At 35.6% G+C, this 23,645-nt stretch overlaps 2 long non-coding RNA genes across 2 annotated transcripts in view; one reads left to right on the top strand and one right to left on the bottom strand.

Annotated features, from left to right (window-relative positions):
• LOC108296003 overlaps window positions 1–6,368 on the top strand; it is a 290,157-nt gene extending 283,789 nt beyond the window's left edge. Inside the window, exon 6 of the long non-coding RNA XR_005198352.1 lies at window positions 6,291–6,368. This is a non-coding gene — a long non-coding RNA (uncharacterized LOC108296003). The remainder of the gene's footprint in view (window positions 1–6,290) is intronic.
• LOC119469533 overlaps window positions 1–23,645 on the bottom strand; it is a 141,276-nt gene that overhangs the window by 4,248 nt on the left and 113,383 nt on the right. The window lies entirely within an intron of this gene.

Below are 23,645 nucleotides of genomic sequence, written 5' to 3'. Positions count from 1 at the left end.
AGAAGTAAAGTTTTTCTCAGACAAGCAAAAGGAAATTTGTCACCACTATACTTGTATCACACTAAATGCTTAAGAGAATTACTGAAGTCAAAACAAAAAGATAATAATAACACAAAAACATATAAAAGTGTAAAATTTACAAGTAAAGATAAATGTATACTCAAATTTCAAATACCCCAATATTGTTATGGTGAATTCATTCATATGTATCTCTAGTATGAAGAATAAAAGTCAAAGCACTAAAAATTAATGATAGTTACATTAGGTTGTTAAGAAAACCATCATAAAAAAAGATATATATTGGCACACCAAAAAATAAATTACAACAGGGAGGGTAAAAATCTAAAGTTTTTGTATACAAATGAAGTTAAGTTGTTAGCAGCATAAAATGGTCTATTATAACTATAAGGTATTTTATGCAAACCTCATGGTAACACCAAAGCAAAAAACCGTACTCAAGGAAGGAAGGAATCAAAACTTAGTACTAAAAAAACACCAAGTGACAAGAAAACAAGACAGGGAGAATGAAACAAAGGATCTACAAAACAACCAGAAAACAATTAACAAAATAGTGGTAGTTAAGTCCTTACATATCAATAATAACTGAAAAAATAAATTTTCCATCCAAAGAAATAGAGTGACTGAATGGGTTAAAAGGGTTGATATCCAATGATATGCTTCCTATGAGAGACCCACTGTAGTCATAAGGACACACCTAGGCTGAAAATAAAGGGATGGAAGAAGATATTTCATGCAAATAGTAACCAAAATAAAACAAGACTGTTATACTTTTATCAGATAAAATATACATCAAGTGAAAACCTGTCACAAGAGACAAAGAAGGTCATTATTTGGTTATAAAGGGATCAATTCATTAAGAATACATAATAATTGTAACTATATAAACACCCAAGATCACAGCCCCTAAATAAATTCAAATAAAAAGTAAATCTTAATGGATATGAAGAGAGAAATAGATAGAAATACAATAATAGTAGGTGACTTCAGTACCTCATCCTCAACAATGTACCAATCAAAAAGAGAGAAAATTAATAAGGAAATATTGGAACTGAATTGCACTAGAGACAAAATAGGGCTAAGAGATATATACAGAATGTATATCCAACAGCAGCAGAATACACATTCTTCTTTGAGGTACACATGCAACTCTCCCAAAACAGACCATATAACAGCCCACAAAACAAGTGTTAACACAGTTTTTAAAATGGAAGTCATATCAAGTATTGTTTCTGACCACTATTCTATGAAACTAGAAATCAATAACAGTAAAGACTTTGGAAAATATGCAAATATATGGAAATGCAACATGTTTCTGAATACCCATTAGCTCTATAAAGCAATTAAAAGTAAAATTTAAAATTTTCTAGAGACAATTAAAAATAAAAACACAACATACCAAAACCTGTAGGACATAGCATAATCAGGACTCAGAGAAAAGTTTATAGCAATAAATGCTTACATCAAAAAAGAAAAAGATCGCAAAGAATAAACCTAATAGTTTCATTTCAAAGAACTATAAAACAAGAACAAAGTAATCCCAAAATTAAGAGAAAGAACTAATCATAAAGATCAGAGAAAAAATAAGTGAAATAAAGGCTAAACTAATAGAAAAGATCAACATAATAAAGATTTGTTTTTTAAAAAAATAAAATCTCTAACTATAAATCCTTTAGCCAAAGTAACTGTAAAAAAAGAGAGAAAACTAATGAAAATCACAAATGCAAAATGAGACATAATAACTGACACCATAGAAATTTGATATAATAAAAGAATATTATGAACACCAATATGCTGACAAATGTTAAAACCCGGACAAAATGGATAACTACTTGGACATATACAACCTATCAAGATTGAATCATAAAAATAAATAAAAAGTATGACCTGAATAATAATGAGTAATTATATTAAATCAGTAATGGAAAGTCTCCCATTAAAGAAAGGCTCAGGACTTGATGGCTTTCCTGCTGAACTCTATCAAACATTTTGAGAACAGCTAATACCAATTATTCTCAAACTATTCCAGAAACCAAAGAGGATAAAATTCTTCCAAACTCATTCTTAGAAGCAAGCACCCATGATACCCAGATAAGGACACAATAACAACAAAAACACTACAGGTTGATATCCCGGATTAACATATGTTACCCTGATAAAAACCATATGATAATTTTTATAGATTCAGAAAAAGCATTTGACAAAATTCAACTACATTCATGATAGACCCTTAACAAATTAGGTATAGAAGGAAAGTATCTCACCACAATAAAGGCCACATACAACAAATTCACAGCTAACATCATACTGAACAGAGAAAAGTTGAAAGCTTTTTCTCTGAGGTCTGGAACTAGAAAAGGATGCCCACTTTCACCACTTCTACATGATATTGTAGTGGAAGTCCTACCCAGAGCAACTCAGCAAGCAAGAGAAATTAGATTTCTAATTACTCCGCGAAAAAACTAATAAACAAATTGAATAAAGTTGCAGGATATGAAATAAACACAACAAATTAGTAATATTTTATATACTCATAGTAAACTATCTGAAAAATAAATCAGGAAAAGAATCCCATTAGCAGTAGCTACAAAAAAAAATAATAAGATGCCTAAAAATAAATGTGACCAAGAAAGTGAAAGATTTCCATACTGAAAACTATAAAACATCGATGAAAGAAATTGAAAAGAACATAAATGCATTGAAAGATATTCCATGTCCATGGGTTGGTAGAGTTAATGTTGTTAAAATGTACTTACTACCCAAGGTGATCTACAGATTCAACGTATCCTATGAAAATACCAATAACACTATTTACAGAAATAGAAAATACTGAAGGTACCAAATGCTGATGAGGAACACACAGTTATTTCTGATAAGAATTCAAAATGGCATCACTGCTTTGAAAGACAATTTACAGTGGATTTTTTTTGTTTTGTTTTTGTATTTTTCCCCCCAAACTGAACATACTCTTACCCTATGATCCAGCTATGATGCTCCTTGGTATTTACTCAAATGAATTGGAAACTCGTGCTCACACAAAAACCAGCACAAGCACGCAGATGTTTGTAGCAGTTTTATCTATAGTTGCCAAAACTTAGAAGAAACAAGGTATTCTTTCATAGGTAAATGGATAAACTGTGGTACATTTGGTAGTAGATTGATCTCTAAAAAGAAATTGGCAATCAAGCCATTAAAAGATAAAGGAATTTTAAATGTATATCACTAAGTGAAATAATCCAATACGGTATGATTGCCACTACTATGTGACATTCTAGAAAAGGCTAAATTACAGTGACAGTAATAAGATTAGCAGTTGTCATGGATTGGTCAAAAGGAGAAAACATCGGCAGAATCTGGAGGAGTTTTAGGGCAGTAAAATTATTCTGTATGGAACAGAGTTCTCGGAGGCAACACAACATACCTACAACCATCTGATCTTTGACAAACCAGACAAAAACAAGCAATGGGGAAAGGATTCCCTGTTTGATAAATGGTGTTGGGAAAACTGGCTAGCAGTGTGCAGAAAGCAGAAACTGGACCCCTTCCTGACACCTTACACTAAAATCGACTTCAGATGGATTAAAGACTTAAACATAAGACCTAACACCATAAAAATCCTAGAAGAAAATCTAGGCAAAACCATTCAGGACATAGGCATAGGCAAGGACTACATGACCAAAACACCAAAAGCATTGACGACAAAAGCCAAAATAGACAAATGGGACCTAATCAAAATCCACAGCTTCTGCACGACAAAAGAAACAGTCATTAGACTGAATTGGCAACCAACAGAATGGGAAAAAATGTTTGCAGTTTACCCATCTGACAAAGGGCTGATATCCAGAATTTACAAAGAACTAAAACAGATTTACAAGAAAAAAACTAACAAGCCCATTCAAAAGTGGGTAAAGGATATGAACAGATATTTTACAAAAGAAGACATACATGAGGCCAGCAAACATATCAAAAAATGCTCATCATCACTGGTCATCAGAGAAATGCAAATCAAAACTACATTGAGATACCATCTCACGCCAGTTCGAATGGCGATCATTAAAAAATCTAGAGACAACAGATGCTGGAGAGGATGTGGAGAAATAGGAACACTTTTACACTGTTGGTGGGAGTATAAATTAGTTCAACCATTGTGGAAGACAGTGTGGTGATTACTCAAGGACCTAGAAATAGAAATTCCGTTTGACCCAGCAATCCCATTACTGGGTATATACCCAAAGGATTATAAATCGTTCTACTATAAGGACATGTGCAAACGAATGTTCATTGCAGCACTGTTTACAATAGCAAAGACCTGGAACCAACCCAAATGCCCATCAATGATAGACTGGACAGGGAAAATGTGGCACATATACACCATGGAATATTATGCAGCCATCAAAAATGATGAGTTTGTGTCCTTTGTAGGGACATGGCTGAAACTGGAAAGCATCATTCTCAGCAAACTGGCAGAAGAGCAGAAGATCAAACACTGCATGTTCTCACTCATAGGCAGGTGTTGAACAATGAGAACACATGGACACAGCGAAGGGAGCACTACACACTGGGGTCAGTTAGGGGGAAATAGGGGAGGGACGGTGGGGGGTGGGGAGTTGGGGAGAGATAGCAAGAGGACAGATGCCAGATGTAGGTGATGGGGAGGAAGGCAGCAAATCACACTGCCACATATGTACCTATGCAACAATCTTGCATGTTCTTCACATGTACCCCAAAACCTAAAATGCAATAAAATAAATGGAAAACAAATATTCTGTATGATACTGGAATGAATATGCGTCTTTATAAATTTGTCCAACCCCATAGAAGGTACACCATCAAGAGTAAACCCTAATGTATGCTACGTGTCCTGAGTAGTAGTGATATGTCAATGTAAGTTCATCAATTGTAATCAATGTACCACTGTGGTAAGGGATGTCAGTAGGGAAGGGGATTATCATGTGTAGGGACAGGGGCATATGGAAACTTTACACTTTCTGCTCAGTTTTTCTGTGAAGTTTTCAAAACTTCTTTTAAAAAATCAAGTTAATAATTGAAAAGAAAAAAATCATTGCTGCTTCTTTATATATTTATTATAAATATCATTTAAGGAATGCAAATAATAAAAAAAAAAGGCTGAAAACAGAGAAAGAACCTTTAAGCACAGATCCCTACATATTGCTTCTGAGCTAAGATTCTAATAGTAATGGCACTTAAATGAGAAATAGATACCTAGTCATTTTCAAACCCTCCAAATTAGCACCTTTATCCAATTATAGGTCTGCAAGGCAATCTGTTCCAAAAAGAAACACAGTATAAATAGTCAACATGAGTTCAACAGACTATAACATGTGTGTCCCAAATTGCTGGATTTAGGTCATTATATTTTTCCAGGCAGCTAATTTTCCCCTTTGAAGTGCTCACAGAAGGTCAGAAACAGTTTAAGCATCAAAGCTTTATGAATTAAACAGTTTCCTCATGAACAGAGAAAGGCAGCTTTGCCTGCAGAAACACTATTGTGAAGATCTCTGGCTAACCTTCAACTAGGATGCATTCCGCAATGGAGAGATCAATAACCCACAGTTACCCAGAACAGATTTCAAGACTTTTAGTACCGCTGACCCTTTGCACATAAAATGCTTACATCTTTAACTTGGAATGCTGCTGATTTCAACTATTTCATTTCTGCTTACTGATTATTTGCAGGAAAACATGGTGGTAGAGGAGATGAAGACAAGTGTGAATGAAAACAAGCCCCAGGCAATTTTTTCAAATAACTGCATATATACACTGCAAAATCCTATGAAGTCTATCACATATATTCTTCTCCACACAATTGGTTGACCACAATACACTCTTTTTCTCCCTCATGATAAATATGTTTCATCATACCACAGAATGCCTCTAATGTGAACATTGCTTCTATTCATTGCTAGTCCTAGAGTTTCTTGCAGTTTTGGATAAACACACATGATTGTGTCTATCTTACGAAAGAATGGATTGAAAGCCAATGTTTTAGTGTTTTACTTGGTTAAATATCTGTATCTCTGTCAACTGATGATATTTCATATTGGAGGAAAAAATAAAACAATTTAAAGCGGATTAAGTATCTTCATATGAATTTTATTTTTTGTTTCACATGTAACCTGGAGTCCACAATTAATAATTCTCCTCATTTCTGTTCTGGTTCTAAGTATTTTTTTCTAGCTCTCCAGGCTGCCACTTTGCCATTTTATTCTTTCAATGAAATTCTTTCTTCTTGAATCAATCTTTTTTCTTAGGTGCATCTGGAAGATCGCCTTCTGAGTGCAAAGGCCATAGACTATGGCTTGGGACAGAGATGGTTTCTGTATGGTGGGTCTCAGTTTCCTGTCTCTAAAGTGATGTGTTGTGAGGATTGAATCGTACAAATAACATTATATTGTTTAATGGGTGTTGTCTTTACTATTGTACAGTTTAACGCTTATCAGATGCTTTAATCTACTTCTCCAAATCTCTAGCAAATGTTTCCACAACTATAATTTGATTACCTCCACTGTTGCATTACCCCTGCAGGCAGTCAAATTATTAAAAAATATTTTCTTTTAGAAAACTAAAATGTGCCTCCTATAACCTTATGCCAATTGTTTCCATGTTTTCCCTTTGAAGGACAGAAAAAAAGTCTACTTTTTTTCATTTAGTGATATTTTTAAAGTTTCAAATATATACGCTTGATAGATCCTACAGAGAGCTTCCGTATGTCTCATACAAGTTCCTCCTGTTGAACTAATGGACTAATATAGATACATTAACTAAAATTCATATTTTATTCAGATAATAATTTTTTTTTTCCTAATGACCTTTTTCTACCCCAGGATTCTATCCTGGAAAAAGGCCATTAAGAAACTGACACAAGAACAGAAAATCAAACATTGCATGTTCTCACTCATAGGCGGGTGTTGAACAATGAGAACACATGGACAGAGGGAGGGGAGCATCACACACTGGGGTCTGTGAGAGGGAATTAGGGGAGAGACAGAGGGGTTTGAGAGTTGGGGAGGGATAACATGGGGAGAAATGCCAATATAGGTGATGGGAGGAAGGCAGCAAACCACACTGCCATGTATGTACCTATGTGACAATCTTGCATGTTCTTCATATGTACCCCAAAACCTAAAATGCAATAAAATATATATTTTTTAAAAAAGAAATCACATTAGGTACCACATCACATTTGGGCATTATGCCACGTCTCAGTTTTCCCTGGGCTGTGATCATTTCTCAGACATTCCTTGTTTTGGATGACCTTAACCACCTTGAGAAACACTAGTTAAACCTTTTATAGAATGCCTGTCAGTATGGGTTTCTCTGCTAATCTTCTCATGGTTAGAGTGGAGTTATATGCTTTTGGGGAGGAAGACTAGATAGGTCAAGTGACATTTTTATCATACCATATGAAAGATCCATGCTATCAACATGACTTATAATAATTGTTGTTATTGATCTTGGTCACGTGGCTGAAATTTTTCAAGTTTCTCTAAGGTAAATGACTTTTTTTCTCTCTTTTCATGTATACTCTTTGGAAAAAATGTCAGATGTACGGTCCAAAATTAAGGGATAGGAAGATACATGCCACATACTTGAGGGAGCAATAGCTACAGAATTTATTTCGAATTTACTGCACTAGATATTTGTCTCTTTACCCCCATTTATTTACTTATTTAATCATGTAAATGGCTGTGTCTTCCTTTGTTTTGATTCTGACCTCATTATATTTGGCAGCTATTTCTTTTACTTTGTGGCTTATGGGAACTCTTTTTTAGTTTCATTTACCATGAATAATTCCTCTATGTTTTATTTTTTCCAGTTGGCTTCAGAGGAGAGTGTGGGATTAAAAACACCTTTAATTCATCATTCTTAACCATACATTCCTGCAATTTATTTTATTTTTAGTGGTAGGGCCATCCCAGGAGGAACTATCATTAATGCTTTACAGACAAACATTTGAAATGTTCTCCTAAACTGCATACACACCTTATTTCAAAAACAATTAACTTACAATTTGCATAATATTCTATACTTCTTTTATCTATGAGCAATATATCTAGGACAGTTTTTGATACCAAGAATATATACATCAATCTCATGTCTAAATCATTTGCCTAACATTTCATTGTATTGATTTGACATATCTTTTATTGCTAAGCCCTTTAGATAGCCTCCAAGATTTTTTCATTATAAATGTGTAAGCAAATCTTGTTTTTTTAAATCAAGATTAATTTCTAGGTGGAGAAGGGTATATATATTTTTAAATTTGGTTGCTTGAATTAGAAATGTACTAATTGTCATACCCACCATCAGTAAGAATAAATATCAATTATCTGACACTTCACCCATTACAGTGTGAAATTGTTATAGGAATCATTATAGAATATTACATACTGCTTTTTTAAGCCTTTGTATCATTACTAATTATGTTGAATATTCTTCTTACATGTTTTTGGCTATTTGCATTTTTTCTCTTGTGAAATATCTATTTAGACTCTTGGCCATTTTTCTTTTGGGTTATTTGTCCTTTCATATATCTTGACAGGAAACATTTATAGATTATTTTTCCTTCTCTTATAGTATATATTCATATATTTTGGTCTATGTAATTGAACTTTATTTGTGATTTTTTAACGTTAAAAGCTTTTTACTTTTTAGGATTTTTAATTTATGTATAATATGTGCATATTTGAAAATCTTCCCTGTTAAGAGTTTCTGGGTTTCACATCATGATTAGAAAGTCTTTCTTCATGTTAGAATTATATGTTTTCTAAATCACTTGTTAAGATTTATTCATCTCTTCTAGAATTTATTTTGTTACAAGGAACAAGCATGATGATTATTCTATTTTTATCTAATACTGTTATTAATTTTATTTTATTGGTAATTTCTGGTATAAATTCCTGACTGAGAAAGTTGACCTAAAATTTCTTGTCATTGATTACTGAGCAGCTTTGCCCTTCACAGAATAGAAACACATTTATAAATCATGACACACAAGAGAACTTTATAACACAAAATATACAATTCCCACTGAAGTTAAGACATGGATGCAAGCATTTTGTTCTGTATTAAAAAATCACCAAATATTTATAATACAAAGGTATAGAATGATAAATAATAAGAATCTTAGTATAAAAATAACAAATCTGCCTCTGTCCATGTTGGATCCAGTGCAAGTACACAAAAGATTATACCCATAGGGAATTAAGGAATCATTTGTGAGACAGATAAAATGATAAATATACCACAGATAAAATGAGAAATATTACGGATAAAAATGGATATATATACCACTCATAACCTAAAACTGCAAGTCCACCTTCTTCTAAAATGTCCATGGAATAAAATATCATCTGACTTTATTAATATATTACACTGCAGATAACTTTTCAATAAATTATAAAATGTAAAAATGGTATAAATCAATATTCATATCACAATAAAACAAAAATGAAAATAATAACATAAATACATAGAAGAGAACAATACACACTGGGGCCTTTTGGAGGGTGAGAGGAGGGAAGGTATCAGGTAACATAACTAATAGGTACTAAGCTTAATACCTGAGTGATGAAATAATCTGTACAACACACCCCTGTGACACAAGTTTCCCTATGTAACAAACCTGCATTGTACTCAGAACTTACAATAAAAGTTTTTTTTAAAAAGAAAAAAAAAGGAAAAGGAAATCATAAACCAATATCTCACATGAAGGTAGATTCAAAATTTTGAACAAAATCTGAGCAAATTAAATCCAACAACACATAAAAAGAATAATGCATGACAACCAAGAGTTTTTTGTGTCATGCACTGTGTCAAGAGTTGTTTATTTTTGGGAATGTAAGGCTGGTTTATTATTTGAAAATCAATAAATGCATACAACCCTATGAAGAGTTTGAAGAAGAAAAATCATGATCAGCTCAACTGATGCAGAGAAAACACTGAATTAACATCCATACATGACAAAAAGTCTCACAGTGTGAACAGAGAACTTCTTTAACTTCATAAAAAAAGATCTTGAAAAACAATAGTTAATATTTTACTTGGCAGTGAAAAATTGAATGCATTCCCCTAACATCAGAAACAGGGCAAAGATGTTCATCCTCACTACTCTTATTCAACGTAGTACTGAGGACCCAAGCAAGTGCAATAAGAAATTAAAGCTGCCTTTACTTGAAGAAGACATTTTTTTTTTTCTATATAGAAAGTCACAAGAAATCTAAGAAAAAAATCTCCTAGAGCTAGTAAGTTCAGCAAGCTCACAGGATATGACATCAACGTACAAAAATCAGTTTTATTTCTGTATAGTACCAATAAACATGTAGATACAAAAATTTTAAAAAAGCGTACATTTTACAATAACTCCAAAAATAATAAAATCCATCTATGTACATCTATGAAAGTTTATACGGCCTCTGTATGCTGAAAACTACAAATGCTAATGAAATAAATAAAGCAGAACTATATAAACACATTGTAGTCATGATTTTGAAGACTCCATATGGTAAAATGTCAGTTCACCCTAAATTTATCTGTTGCTTTAACATAATTCATATCTACATTTCAGCATGAGTTTTTGTCTATACAGTAAAGCTGAATCTAAAACATATACATAAGACAAGGGAAGTAAAATAGATTCCAAAACATTGAAAAAAATGAATACGTATATTTAAAACATTCTATATACCCACAGTAATCAAGAGTGAGTGGTATTAGGAAGGAGGGACACATAGATCAATGGAAAAGAATGGAGAGCTAGAATAATTATACGTGTAATTACAGCCTTCTGATTTTATACAAAGTTGCAAAAACAATTTAATGTGAAAAGGAAATTTTTTTTTCAACATACATTGTTAGAGATCATGGATATCTATTGATAAAAATATTAGCCTCAACCTAAACTTCATATTCTACACAACGATTCATTCAATATGTACCATAGATCTAAGTGTAAAATATAAAACTCTAAGACTTTTAGAAGAAAACATTACAGAAAATCTGCCACAAAGGGGCTAGTGGCAGATTACTGGGTGCAACGCCAAAACTGGAATCCTTAAATATAAAAAAATCACTAAATGGGACTGCATCAAAATTAAACACTTTTGTTATGTAAAAGTAATTCTTAAGAGAATGAGAGGATAAGTCACATATTGGGAGATAATATTTGCAATCAACAGCAAATGACTTATTTCCAGAATAAGCAAGCCTCTGAACTCAGCAGTAAGAAAACAATCCAATTAGAAAATAGGCAAAGGCTACAAAAGATATTTCATCATGGAAGATATAAGGGTAGCAAATAATTATATGAATAGATATCAATATTACTAGCCATTAGGGAAATGCAACATAAAGCCATGAAAAGATACTACTACTCACATATTAGACTGGTTAGAGTAACATACTGGTAATACTGTGCCACATACTGGCAGAGAAAATGTATTGTCATACATTGCCAAGGGGGAAGGTTAAAAGGCATAGCCAGTGTGGAAAACAGCTTAATAGTTTTCTTATAAAATTAAATGTACACTTCTCATATGGCCTAGCAATTGCCTGGGTATTCACTGGAGAAATGAAAACTTATGTTCACACAAAAATATCTGCACATCAATGTTCTCAGCAGCTTTGTTATATGCCCAAACTGGAAACAACCCAAATATCTTCCCCAAGGCAGAGTCGGCTGAGTAATGACCCCAAAGGATATTAAACACTAATCTCTGGAATCTGTAAATGTCACCTTATGTGGAAAATAGGGTCTGTGTATGTGTAATTAAATTAAGGATCTTGAGCTGGGGGATGATCCTAGATTACCCAGGGGGATCTTAAATGAGATCACACTTCATGATAATGAAGAACTAGAGGTAGATTGGACAGACAGACGTAAGAGGTGAGTGTGATGTGAAGACAAAGGCAGAAATTGGATTGATGTAGCCACAAGTTAACAAATGTCAGGAACTTCCAGAAGTGGGAAGAAGCAAGGGACAGATTCTCTGCTGGAATATTGAGAGGGAACACAACACCATCTCTTGGCAAACACCTTGACTCCTGCTCACTGATAACTGATTTTGGACTCCTGGCATCTAGAACTGTGAGAGACTACATTTCTGCAGCTTTAAATTATCAAATTTGTGGTAATTTGTTATAGCAGCCACAGGTTAGCTAATACACTGAATGAATAAATAAACTGTGACACATCTATTCAATAGAATATTATTCAGTAATCAAAAGGACCAAACAGTTGAAATGCACAATACATTGGATGGATCTCAATGACATTATGCCTAGTGAAAGAAATCAGTCTCAAAGATTACATGATATATTACTCCATTGTTTAAAGTTTCTGTAAATGGCCAAATCATGGTGATAAAAATCACAACCATTGTTGCCAGTACTTAGAGTTGTGTAAAGTGTGTGATGTAAAGTTGTAGTATTAGGGAAGTTTTGGGAGGATGATGCAAAGTTTCATATCCTAATTTTAGTGGTGGTTACACAAATCTGTACATATAAGAAAATTTCACGTAAGTATTCACCAAGAAAATGGCATGAAAACTAAAAAAATTTAAGTATTTAGTCAATTTCTGATTTTGAGAATTATTCTCTTTTGTCACAGGTTATCACTGAAGGAAGCTGAGTGAAGGGTACTTGGGAATTCTCTGTACTATTTTTGAAGCTTCAATGTGAGTCTAAAATTATTTCAAAATTAAAAAATTAAAATACAAACCAGCAATTATAACTAATGTTTAGAAAGACTTTCGGTAAGCAGATATTACTACTAAGTCTACAAGTTTATTTAATCTTTATAACATAACGAGATAAGATAGTGTGTGCCTCTAGTCCTAGCTACCTGGGAGGCTGAAGGGCCAGGATCAGCTAAGATCACAAGTTAGAGGTTGCAATCAGCTATGATCATGTCATGGCCCTCCAGCCTGGGCACCAGAGTGAGACTCTGTCTTTAAAAAAAATGTTTTTAAATAAAAAAATCTACTGTTTCGCCCATTTTCAGAAATAGGATCACAGAGGGTATTTACTTAACTTTCTCACAGTTAAAATGCTGGGAAGTGTTCGAACCAGATATGAAACACAGTCTGACTTCAGAGCCCATCCTCATTACCTCTGTTCTCTTGGTGCTAGGGTAGTCATTGTGGCCAAGTTGGTAACAGCAAAATCAACAACAGCAAATGAAGGCAATCTGTGTGTCCATCAATGAGAGACCCATGGATTTTCAAATATATGATACGTAATATACTGGTTAAAAAACAAAAAAGGTGATGAGATATGGAAATAATTCCAAGACTTATGTAAGTCTGTATAATAGGCAATTATTCCTATGGAAGACAGCAAAGAGAAGGAGACAACAGAAAACACTCATATTGATGAGAGAGAGAGAGAGTGTGTGTGTGTGTGTGTGTGAGTGCGCACACACGCGTGGGCACATGTGCATACACATGGTGTGCTGCAACTGTGTTTTATATAAGAGCTTGTTGAAGTTGGTTAATAATGGGAACTTCTGGGGAAATAGAACAGAGCATGTGTAGTGAGAAGGGCTTAGAACAGATGTTGCTAACTGAAACGTGGTATTCAATTCCCTCTTTCCTTTGACTTAGGGAATGCTGGGTTTTAGCTGAACCCATAGATACCCAATTAAAGCATCTTTTGCAGCTAGAAATGGCCATGTGATCAAGTTTGGAGGAATTGGAGAGGTTCGCAAGTGATGAGTGTGACTTTGGACCCCCTCTTTGAAGATGTAGCTGCTTTCCGGGAATCTTTCCCACTTCCCTCAGGCTGGAGAGTGGGCACCCAGGCTTTAGTCACAACCACCATGGTGAACCTGTAGAGGAGATGACAGGGAGAGAAGATGGACCTCTTGGAGAGGAGTAGCCACATCTCCAGCTATGGACTGCTGGCATAGGGGCTATTTAGAGAGAGAAAAATAAACTATCTGTATAAGTCAGCCCATATTTGAGTGTCTTGTATAACAGTTTAACCTATATCACAATTAGTACAAATAATCAAATATTATTGAATCCTCTTTGTTCATTCAACAGATATATATTAATATTAACAGAGCTTAGATTTCAGTAATAAGTCGACATGAAATAAAACAAATTAAAAAAGCTGCAACTTGGTTATAAACTCTGATGGGGATGCATATGGCACAGTGGAAGCACATAATAGTTTTGAGCTTAGTGAGTGTTGCATTGAGAAAAAAGTGGTTGGCCGGGCATGGTGGCTCACGCCTGATATCCCAGCACTTTGAGAGGCAGAGGTGGGTAGATGACAAGGTGAGAAGTTTGAGACCAGCCTGGCCAACATGGTAATACCCCGTCTCTACTAAAAATATAAAAATTAGCCAGGAATGGTGGCAGGTGCCTGTAATACCAGCTACTCAGGAGGCTGAGTCAGGAAAATCGCTTGAATCCAGAAGGCGGAGGTTGCAGTGAGCTGAGATCACACCGCTGCACTCCAGCCTGGGCCACAAGAGTGAAACTCCCTCTCAAAAAAAAAAAAAAGTCTCAAGAAAAGGAAATCAGGCTTACTAGAAGGACTGAAAGGGAGTCTCAATGAGGGGATAGTCAATATTGAAAAAGAAGAACAGTACATAGGAAAATATCATACAGGACTTTAGAAATCATGTTATGCAATTTTATTTTTACCCAAGAGAAGCTCTTGAAGTGTTTTCAAGTGATCAAATTTATATATTTAAAATATCCTGTGTGCACTGTGGAAGGTGGATTGTAACAGTGAATGCAGGTAGATACATGAGGAGGTATTTTCACGGACTGGACAAGCGCAGGTGGACTAGAGCCTCTGTGGCAGACATGGAGAACACAATATGGATTCAGAGACAGGTCTCAACAACGAATCAGTGGGAAGTCAGGGAAGCAGTAACATCGCTTGTGATTCCTAGGTGTATGGCTTGGGCAACCAAGTGTGAACACAGAAGAAAAGAAGTCTGAGAGAGGGACTGAAGGGAAATAAGACCAGGCATTTAGCTTTGAACGTGTTAACGTTAAGGTTCCTTTGAGCCTACTTTAGTGTCCACTGGACTTTTTAATACAGGGCTTATGTTATATTCATGTAATTCTAACATAAATCATGATAGCTGCCTCATCCTCTAAATGTTGCACTGTGAACATCTTTTGTATCATTTTACATTTAAATACATTGAAGGCAGAAAAAATTCTAACTTCTTTAGTATCCCCAAATTATTTGATCGAGTGATATTTAAATTTGAAAAGATGCTGTCAACATATTTGGTATTTGATTAAACACACGAGTGTAAAACACTAATAGTTGTTCTTGGATAGAGGGATGAGAATGTACCACAAAATAGAGTCTGTGATCTGTTTTTCAGCTGTCAAAACAGCTTACATTTGGGGAGGGGAGGAAGGAATAAGAAAAAATACTTATATAAATTAAGATAGTCAAGAAAGACCAGGCAGGTGGGGAAGAGTCCAGCAGCCTGAAGGTGTGGAATAGTAGTTGATAGGTTCAGAATTATAAATTAGAACACTGGTGCTGATTGGAAACCCTGTCCAAGATATACCAATTAAATTTGTAAACAGTCACAATAACCCTCAGATTCAAGTTCTTAAGAGAAGACCTGCATCTACTTTACTGTTTTACCCACAAAGCACAGAGTACTGGGAGTCCTTTGCCCACCCACCCTTCCTTCCCTCCTTCCTTCCTTCCTTCCCTCCCTCCTTCCTTTCCTCCCTCCTTCCTTTCTTCCCTCCCATCCTTCCTTTCTTCCTTCCTTCTTTCCTGCCTTTCATCCTTCCTTCTTTCCTTCCTTCCTTGTCTTTCTCTCTTTCTTTCTTTTTCTTTTCTATTTATCTTTCTATGTGTCTGTCTTTTATTTCTTGTTCTTTACTTGAGAATACACATTAAATATCAGTTATGTTGTTTTATTTTCCAATTTTGTCACATGGAAATTAATGCAAGGAAACCACATATATTCTTTAAAACATATAGGAAGAAACTCACAAGCACGCACATACTACTGCACCTAATTTTTTAAATGACATTAACAACCCCTTAGGAGAGTTGTAGCTCCCTCTGTTTGCCTCCCTGAATTTGTAGCCATAGTGACTAAAACACTGCTTTAAACTCCAGCTTTACTGACTCCTGGATGAGGTTTCCCTCTGGAAGGTGAAGATCAGAAATCCCACTGTGATAATGTCACTCTTCAGCTTGTTGAAAATCACTGTAAAATGCACTTGTAGTAAGGCATTGTGACAGCAAGACACATGCCCTGGAGTGGCCCACACCTAAATGATAGATTCTGGAAAGCAGCCCAAGTGGAGCGTGTGAGGAGCAGAATATTTGCACTTAGATGAAGCAACTCACTGCTTGCTTCAATATTCACAGTTTTTATTCTTGCAAATATAATATCTGCATTATTTTCCAAGTACTCACATGATTTTATTCACAAAAAATGGTAGAAAGGTTAAAAAACAAAAACAGAGAAAGTCACACATTATTGCTAAACATCTTTAAAAACTACAGTGAAATCAGAGTATTTTTTCTTTAAGCAAACCCAGTATATAAAAGTAAGAATTTATGAAGTAGAAGTACAGAGGGTTCAAGGGGGAGGGAGAGAAGTATGATAAATATTTTTATGAACACAAAGCCACAATGGACCCAAACTAGATCAGTAAGAGTCAACTCAGTCACATGAACAAAAGAATTTAGTTCATTTCATTTTCGTGTTTGTTTTGTAAAATAGAAAGATGCAAACATTGCATCATTTCAATCACTTTTTTCGCATTGATATAGAGAACTCAGTTCTTTATTGCAACAGACTAAAAGCATGTGTGTCTTTACATCTCTGACTTTCCCCATTTCATTGTTTTTGCCTTAGCCTCTTGCCTTGTCAATATCAACCCATATTTAAAGTAATTGTGTGTATATGTGTGTATGTGTCACTCAAAGCAAAATGCTGCATGAATGCAATGATGACCAGACCAAGGATTTTGTAGTAAAATTGCTCAAGACACACACACACACACACACACACACACACACACACACACACACATGTGTATGTATATATGTATACACACACACACACACACACACACACACACACACACACAGAATCTCCCTAAAGTAATAAGTGCCATAAGGGTAAGCTACCCATGTGAATTCAGAGGAGGTATAAATTATTGTTGACAGGGAAGGAGTGAGGGAAAGCGTTTGACCTGTGCCTTGGAAGACAGGTGGGGATTGCTCACATGGAGATGAAGTAAAGGGCATGTGAGGCATGAGAATAAGGGGTAAAGCCCAGGACATTTATCGGAAACAGAAGGCATTCAATTTGGCTGGAGCATAAGGCATAGAAGGGCCAGGGGCTGGGGTTAGAGATTCAAATCATAATTACTATATTCAGTACCAAGAGGGTTTGGAAATTTCAGAAACTTCAGAATGGCCTGGTCAGAACATTTTTCCAGGACATTGACTCTAATCGTATACTAGAAGGATTATAGAGGGCAGAAGATATAGAAAAACCATGGGACTGCTACTACAATGGTCATGGTGAATGGTAAAGGGATTTTGACTTTAGTAGGGTCAGCGCAATACAGTCTCTTAACCTTTATAATCTGTGTAGGAAGAATTTAAAACAGCATTTAACTAAAAATCCTACAAATTCAGGGACATTGGTCATGACGAAACATGGGTAAGTTTTATAGGGTCTTATTGGCAGATATTTTCACTGTTTTCTTGACTTTCATATTCATAGGCATAAATCACATTGCAATTACATGAGGGCTTCATGAAGGAGGTGTTTTGTTGGTTTTGTTCATCTCTATATTTCCAGTCTGGTGAATAGCACTGAGTTAATTGTAGATTCAATATTTCTTTTGCATTATGGGATTGCTGTATTCTGAAACTTTAATAGTTAAAAACTGAGACTGATAAATAGCCCTTAACAATGTCAAAACAATGACCCATGAGGAGTCACTAAAATAATCTTTGTAGTCCGGAGCCAATGAGGATTTAATTATTCATGAATTGCTTATTCCCACTTATCATAGCTGTGAATGATTTTCATATATGCTTAAGGAATTAATGACAATGAATAAGATTAAAATAAGTAATCACATCAAAATCTCTGTTATTTAAATGACTCTATCTGTTTCTTTTCAATTCAATATTAATTTCTAATGTTCTCAGGTGTGATATTCTGTAAATATGTGAAACAAATAACAACACAAATACTACCGTGTATTAAGCACTACAAATACAATAATAATAACTACTATTAAGTGCTTGTAAAGGGACAGACCCTCCTCTGAGTATGTGATAAATATCATGTCATTTAATCCACACAATAACCCTATAGCATATGTATGTATGGGTTGTGCATATGTGTGTATGTATAAACACATATATAATCATATATATAACCATATATTGTAAGGCCATTTATGTCTGTGTTAGTTCATTTTCACTGTGCTGATAAAGACATACCCAAGGCTGGATAATTTATAAAGAAAATAGGTTAAATGGGCTCACAGTTCCACATGGCTGGGGAGGCCTTACAATCATGGTGAAAGGTGAAAGTCACATCTTACATGGCAGCAGGTGAGAGATAATGAGAGCCAAGCAAAATGAGAAACCCCTTATAAAATCATCAGATCTGGTGAAACTTATTCACTACCATGAGAACAGCATGGGGGAAATGGTCCCCATGATTCAATTATCTCCCACCAGGTCCCTGTTACAATTATGGGAGCTACAATTAAGGTTTGGGTAGGGACACAGCCAAACCATATCAATGTCTTACACATGTAAAGTTATATCTATCTAGATAGATATATCTAAATGTCATTAGATACATTTATAGATATATAGATACACATATCTTGACAGATATGTCTGTCTAGATAGATATAACCACGTGTGTTATGTATGTGTTACATATATGGTTATAGTTATAGAGAGATATAGTCTAGATAGTGTGTGTGTATATGTATATATATATATATGTATATGTGTATATATATGTATATATATATGTATATGTGTATATATATGTATATATATATGTATATGTGTATATATATGTATATATATATATACACACACACACACATACATATATACACATATGGTTGCATATAGCATTCTATTTTAAGAAAAAACTGGTCTTTAAAGGTGACAGTTCACTTTCTCAAATAAGTGGTCTGTATTAGAACTGAAACTCTTCCTCAAAATCCATCCAAGAGAAGAATCTAACATTGACTCAATTGAGCCAGTCAGATAATGATGCAGTACATTTTGTCTGTTATCTTTGAAGAGACTTGAAGTTGTCGTATTTGGAGTGCAGATCTCTCACCACCTAACCAAAATTCTGAGGCATGTGATTCATCCTGGGAGAAGATTTCCAGGCTGTGCCAAACAGCTTTGATGCTCTTTATCATGTCAATGTTGAGATTACTATAAGAAATCCTAGTGATTCTGAGGAAGGCTGGTGATTGCATTAGCAGATTATCTAGCTGCACCTGCTCCTGATTGTCCTCTGTGAGTTGTGGAGCATGTCCACCTCCAGGCTCTCAGTTAACTCCATCTATCTCCCTGGCTTCTGGCGGACTCCAACTCTCTCTCCATGGGGTCTCTTTTTTGCTTTGGCTTTTCAGTTCTCTCCTTACTTTGCTGGAAATCCACTCCAGCTAGGTATTTGACCAGGGCTCTCATGGAAGTCAGTAAATGTTTGGAGGTACCATAAAAAGTTGGTTTAAAATGTAATTCCTTTGTTAAGGGATACAAAGGGCTTTGGGTCAAATAAAATTGGGAAATGTGCAATTAACTACTCCTTTAGAAATTTAGGAGTCAGTAAGATACAAACTGAGAAATTCTCTAGTGAAGGAATCTGTTTAATTTTGTTTAAATAGTTCTCCAAAGTCATTTGACCATGCAACCCTTTGTTCAGGAACACACACTTGCTAATCTGCTGCCAAGGACACACCTTAGACATGCTGGAGAAATGATGTCCAATGTGCCTCCCAGGTCCCGAAAACCATGCATCTACTGACAAAAATCACAGTGAGCCTTCGAATTTATTCATGTAAGGCTGACAATTGTTTGTTGAGGGTAGCTAATGAGATGTTTTATCTTTTACTAGGACTAGAAGTAAAGTTACATTAGAAAATACCACAAGAGGCTGGGCACGGTGGCTCATGTCTGTAATCCCAGCACTTTGGGAGGCCGAGGTGGGAGGATCACGAGGTCAAGAGTTTGAGACCAGACTGGCCAACACAGTGAAACCCCATCTCTACTATAAACACACACACACACACTAGCTGGGCATGGTGGTGGATACCTGTTATCCCAGCTACTCAGGAGGCTGAGGCAGGAGAATCGCTTGAAACAGGGCGGTGGAGGTTGCAGTGAGAGCAGAGCACGCCATTGCACTCCAGACTCCAGCCCAGGCAGCCTTCAAGGAAACCAGGACCATTCTCCTAAGCTCAGCTACTATTCTGTTCTCTTCCATTACCTCCTGCCAACATTTCTATATTATGTACAAAGTGGCTATGTATGGAGGGTTTCCTTCAAAAAATGCCATTTTTCTCCATAGTCCTCCTACAAAAATGTGTCCTATACATATTAATGCATGTTGAATTCAAAGTTCTATCCTTTGTCCTTGCACACAATGAAGTTTTGGAGAAAAATAAGAACTTTCTATTTTTTTCCCTTCTTTGAACCATAGTCCCCTAGCTCAGATATGATGGATGAAGGACTTTCATTTCCTTTGCTATGTCTTGTTCTTCTACTCTTAGCACACAGGAAAACTCTACGACCAAGTCTGTCAGGTTGCCCTTTGTCCAAGGTGAAGAGAATGGAACATCTTTTTTTTTTTTTTTTTTTTTTTCTTTTGACTAAGTCAGGTTTTTGAGGACACTGTTTTGTTATGGAGGCAAAAATTTCATGTTCCCATGATGGATGGCAAAGAATGAATGTGACTGCTTTCTTTCTCTTCTCATTCCCACTGTAACAATTCTAATCCTTTTTCACTACCAGGCTGACAGATAGCTTGAACTGATTAGGGAAAAGGGAAAGTACACAAAACTGCATGAGAGTAAATCTCAGTAAAATGCCGGAAAATCTTACTATCATTACAGTCTACTCCTCAAGTGCTCTATAGGAATTCTCATGGCTCCCTGAGATCCTGGCTTGTCAGTCCATGTTTCAGATGTTTTATGTCTCATGTGCAGATGAGAGATGTCTCCTGCCTCTGAGTTTTTGCTGACACCAATTCTCCTGCTTAAAATGCCCCTCCATCCTATGTTCAGCACTGCTTTCTCCTATTCACTTGGTATTTCATCCATGAGTTCTTTCCAGGTGGCCCTGGTTGCACTAGCCATTTATTCTACTTGTTTAACTGTACTTAATACTCTGATGTAATACCTATTTTTTACGAGTTGTTCTTCCCCTAGAAACCTCTTGCCATCAGAGACCAACTCTTATTCCTCTGTCTCTCCAATGCATTAATGATGGTTCGCTAAATATTTGCTAAATGAATTAATATAACAAGTACAGATTATCATAGAAGAGGAATCCTAAATGGTAGAAATCTGTAACATCTTTCTGCCTTTTGACATTTTGGGGCAGTGTCCTGAGCAGTCCCATTGATTAAAAAAAAAAAAAAAAAGCAACAAAGAGGCTCATGCTGCCAAATGCCTACATGTAAACGATCCTTCAGGCCAAGCATGCTCATGGCTGGAGTACATGAACTTGCCTGAACCATTTCAGCCCATCTCTAATGGAAATCTAATGGAAATCATAAATTACGGAAACAGGTTCACAGGTGCTAAAATTTACTACTGTGTTGACTGCTGGCAAGGTCTGAAACTGAAGAACAATGCATGATGTGCTACAAAAATGAAATATTTATTACATTCATATTCTCCCTCAAGCTTTTTTTTTTTCCTTTTTCTTGGTGGCAAAATAACAAAGCACCGGAATTTCAAGACAAACCAATTTGCACTGGCATTTTTAGAAATTTTGTTAAATAATTCCCTTTAATGGTTCAAAGCTTTTTAGTATAGTCACAACTTCATGAATTCTAAATAAACCTGAAAGCCAAAGGGAAAAGGGTAGAAATGTTCTATCTCACAAATTAATCTGCACTTATCTCCAGATTCTATATACAGCTGCTTTAGCCTCACTGGTTCTTAACCTCTTAGAACCAAATTAGTCATTGAGGAATTGAATGTGCTTGGTTATAGGGCCGCCTTAATGAACATAAGAGGTGACAATGTCTTGAACAAGTGCATAAAGAAAGAAATATATTTGGCTTGGAACAAGGTCATGGAGAAGGCCCTAAATAAAAACACTGAAAGAAAAAAAACATTGGAATACATGGTTGCAGAGCATAGGGTGGGAGGAAGTTCATGGGAGCATCGAAGCTTCGTTTCAGGATGGCTTTCTCCACTGCAGGAGTCCAGCCATCACCCACCACCAGCTGAAGCTGGTGTTGTCTTCTTGGCTGAAAATGGATTAAGAAAGAGTTTCCCAAAATGCAGAATGTAGACATAGCAGCTCTAAAAAGTGATTTAAAACGATATGCCAGTAAGAAATTAGATACATGACAAATCACTAAGTAAATAGCAATTCTCCCTTGAAAGGTCTTTGTCTCTTTCTGGTTATCTCAAGAAGGAAAGTTCAGTTCAAGTCTCCTTTTCTAAACACTCTATTCTTCCCCTTTTGAAACAAATGGAGACCACAGGCTCAGAGCCTCAGGCATGCCAAAACATGTAGTTCACATTTAGAAATTTTGCTTTGACATAACTGCATTTTTATGGCTAATTTTTAAGTAGTAATAGTTGTTTTCCATTTCATTTATCACACAAACTTTAAAAAATACATTTAAATATTGTAAAAAATGACTTTATATCCTACATTCTTGCAAACTGTTAAGTAAATAAGAATGTAGGTGATACTGACAGAGCAAAATCATGATTGAACATTGGGGAAAACTGGCTTAATGGACACATCTGTGTCTACTCTCAAGTAAAGGGCAGCAGGCTGTCTGAGAAAGAGCCAGGTAACTGCCTGCAACCTACAAACTGGGAAAAACAGCTGGCCAGGTTCTAATTTCCTGAACTGGGCCAGGATGGAAGATGTAATCAGATCCATGACTTATACCTTAGACCCAAACTCTCAGTTGAGGGTCAGGCTCTTCTAAAGGGCTCAGTTAGCCCTACTGTGAACTGGACCTCAGTGAAATTATTCACAAGAAACAGATGGAAACCACATGGGAAGAGAAAGAATAATAACACCGAGTGTTGGGATTCTGATGGCCCTTTTTACCCCATTAGTTTCTATATAACCCTTTCTTAAAATTTTTATAAGTATTCTCCTAAATTATTATTATTCTTAATCTCATTTACTTTATTGTCAACACTAGTATACGTCTATTGGTAAGACAAAGCAGTAAAACTAAAGAAAAATGACTAGGTAGAAAAGTTTTCCCAGGACAGGACATAGAAGATAAGAATGACTAATGACAGGAGGCTGAGGCAGGAGAATTGCCTGAACCCGGGAGGCGGAGGTTGCGGTGAGCCGACATCGCGCCATTGCACTCCAGCCTGGGTAACAAGAGC

Source organism: Cebus imitator, unplaced genomic scaffold (genome assembly GCF_001604975.1).
Source record: "Cebus imitator isolate Cc_AM_T3 unplaced genomic scaffold, Cebus_imitator-1.0 Scaffold19, whole genome shotgun sequence".
NCBI classification, from domain to species: Eukaryota; Metazoa; Chordata; class Mammalia; order Primates; family Cebidae; genus Cebus; species Cebus imitator.
The sequence above is the reverse complement of the archived record's forward strand: the minus strand, read 5'-3'. Positions and strand labels throughout refer to the sequence as shown.